Here is a 3,266-nt window from a genome sequence, read left to right on the forward strand (position 1 = left end):
ACCTTTCAACCCCTTAAAATCCTTAAAAGAACTACATTTCCTGCTTTTGAAACTACAAAAAAATTAAAGGGAATTTTAACCATTGAGTCCCAATGACTGCAACTCGTACATGGAACTCCTGACATAAGAAAAATGGCGGAGTGAGAAAGTGACGTAACTCATCGACTGACTTGAGTCTTCCTGCAGATTCACGCACATCTCCGACACAGGAAAACATTTCTTCTTCTTCTTCTTCTTCTGATTAATTTGTCAAACCGGTGGATTGGTTGAACTGAACTCGCCGCTACGCAGAAACACATTATAACAAATTGTAGATTATTTTTAGTCTTTAAAGACCTACTTCACCGGTTTGAATATGAAGGTGTATTGAATTCTGAGATATTTATCCTATGTAGTATAAATGTGCGAAAAAAATTGAAATCGGTTCATCCTAGCCTGAGAAAAGGCAGAAAGAGTGTTTTTTTTAACCCTATATTTCTCTTTCTCGTGACATCACAGAAAGAGAAATATAGGGTTAAAAAAAAACTTACTTTGTAAATATTACTGTGATGTCTTTTACTGTGACATCACAGTAATATTTACAAAGTACGTTTTTTTAACCCTATATTTCTCTTTCTGTGATGTCACGAGAAAGAGAAATATAGGGTTAAAAAAAACACTCTTTCTGCCTTTTCTCAGGCTAGGATGAACCGATTTAATTTTTTTTTGCACATTTATACTACATAGGATCTTAGAATTCAATACACCTTCATATTCAAACCGGTGAAGTAGGCCTTTAAGGAGTTTTAAGGATGTTTTAAAAATACTAAAAGACTAAATAAAATAAAATGGCCCCTACCCGCCACTACCAGATCTCTGTAACAGGACTGTAGCACATGCACGCTTTATGTCAACGGCCCCTCATGCCAATCTCATGTCTGTTTGTGTAGAATTTTTTTAATTTTTAATTTTTATTTCGTTTTTTTTAAATATTATTTTTTTTCTTTTGTATTGTCTGATTTGTACCTTGTTTGTGTGTGTGTGTGATGGTCTTATATGTATGGCAAGCTATTGTAACATTTAAAAGAGTCTAGATATAATTTAATTCTAACTATTAATAATTCCACTTCCAAGATATCATTACATTTCTTGACATATTTTAGACCACATTGTCCAAATGCTTTATTAAATGTTACAATAGCTTGCCATAGTATCTTGTGTTAGCTGATCTGTGTACGTGTATTGCCAGAGCAGTTTTGTACCTTTTTTCTTTCAAGGAAAAAAGGAGGGGGATACAGGAAGGGACTAAAAAAAACCACAATTTAAAAAACTTGTGAATGAACGATATTATAAGACTTTTACAGACGTCACTACATTACTTTTGGGCCTTTTCAACTCTTAACGCAACTGACCCCGGACCCTCAAAACACAACAGCACATGAGTGAGGAAAACCACTAACGTCACGCGGTGCATTCAAGGACACCCCTCTTCCATTGTTTAAGACGCCTTCCCCTCTCCCCCCCCCCCATTATTCTATGTAATTTTCTACATCATTTTTTTTTATTGTTATTTGTTGGAAACTGAAAAAAAAAATGTTGCATGTCTATTTTTTTTTTTTTTTGCCGCTAAAGTGCAAAAGAAAAAAATTGTTTAAAAGTTGAAAAAAATGTAAAAATGAAATGGTTTGAAATATAAAACGCTATCGGATTATTCTGGTTTATGGGAAACATTTCAAATTAACTCTTAGAAAAAGGGTTAAAATTTGTAATTTGTAATTTTTTTTTTTTTTTTTTTTTTTCCTCTCTCTCATGCAAGAAATCAATTCTTTATATCATATTTTTTTGGCTTATATGTCGAATAGTTTTCCCTAACTAAATAGAGGAAAAGAAGTATATATAAGTATATATATATATATATAAATATATATGAATTTATCAGCAGCAGAAGGTTGCTGGTTAAAGTGAAATACCACGGGGTACTGGACTGTATAATCTGTCAGAAGCTATAATCATATTTCTTTGTGGGTTCGGATGGTGTTAATGTGTTAACCCATCTACTTTTTTTATTTCTGTGTGTGTGTGTGTGTGTGTGTGTGTGTGTGTGTGTGTGTGTGTGTGTGTGTGTGTGTGTGTGTGTGTGTGTGTGTGTGTGTGTGTGTGTGTGTGTGTGTGTGTGTGTGTGTGTGTGTGTGTGTGTGTGTGTGTGTGTGTGTGTGTGTGTGACAGAAAGAGAAAGTGTGTGTGTGTGTGTGACGGAAAGAGAAAGTGTGTGTGTGTGTGTGACAGAAAGAGAAAGTGTGTGTGTGTGTGTGTGTGTGTGTGTGTGTGTGTGTGTGTGTGTGTGTGTGTGTGTGTGTGTGTGTGTGTGTGACAGAAAGAGAAAGTGTGTGTGTGGGTTTGATGGGGAGGCAGGGTTAGTGAAAGATCTGTAGGTTTAATTTGTCTTTAAGAAAATTGGTTAAAAATGTCCTCGTAGTTTTATTTCATCAAAGACACAGAAAATACATTTGGGTTGTGTTCCATTTCAGAACTGCGTCCACAATTTATCATTTTCCACCTTTAAAAAAAATGTCAGCTGTTTATTTAACAACTGATGTCAAATTGTGCCATTTATTGGTTGTTTTCTAGACAAAAAAAACAGGAAGGCAAGGCAAGGCAAGTTTATTTATATAGCACAATTCAAACACAAGGCCACTCAAAGTGCTTTACAGGGGCAAGATTAGAATACATAAAACACATTATAAAACATTTAAAAGCGAATGAAAAGAAGTAAAACATTTAAATAAAATAAGAAGTACAGGTTAAAATGGAAACAGAAAAGTCTTCAGACTCGATTTAGGAACAGGAACTTGTCGGGTTAGAATAACATTAGAGGACACTATGGATAAAACAGTCATTTAGCCAACAGCCTAAAATATATTATAGCTAATTCGTAGTGACGTGAAGACACCCAGCCAGAAATCTGTCCTTTTCAAGTGCACTAAAGTGATTTAGCGAACGTTTAAAGGGCACTTAGTAGGGTACACACGTCTGAAATGGGACGAATGAGAAATAATTCAAATAGTTTTCATTTTTCGAGGTGTGAATGAGCGGGCAAAGGGTGAGTTAGAGGGGATACATATTCAGAATGGAACGAAGCCAGAAGCCCATTTAAAATTTAAAAAGGTTTATGACGTTGGGCTGAAAAGGACATTTGAAGGTAGTGTGTGTGTGTGTGTGTGTGTGTGTGTGTGTCGGGGGGGGGGGGGGGGTGGTGTGAGAGAGACTGTGTGTGTGTGTGTGTGTGT

At 35.5% G+C, this 3,266-nt stretch overlaps 1 protein-coding gene across 1 annotated transcript in view; it reads left to right on the plus strand.

The window, feature by feature from the left end:
• Positions 1-421, plus strand: part of arhgap5 (Rho GTPase activating protein 5) — a 69,117-nt gene extending 68,696 nt beyond the window's left edge. Inside the window, exon 7 of the mRNA XM_080042517.1 lies at positions 1-421. This exon is cut by the window's left edge and continues 1,035 nt beyond it. The gene's annotated coding sequence lies outside the window, so the exon portion shown is untranslated.
• The last annotated feature ends 2,845 nt before the right edge of the window (positions 422-3,266 follow it).

Source organism: Ammodytes marinus (genome assembly GCF_949987685.1).
Source record: "Ammodytes marinus genome assembly, chromosome: 15".
Lineage (NCBI taxonomy): Eukaryota > Metazoa > Chordata > Actinopteri > Uranoscopiformes > Ammodytidae > Ammodytes > Ammodytes marinus.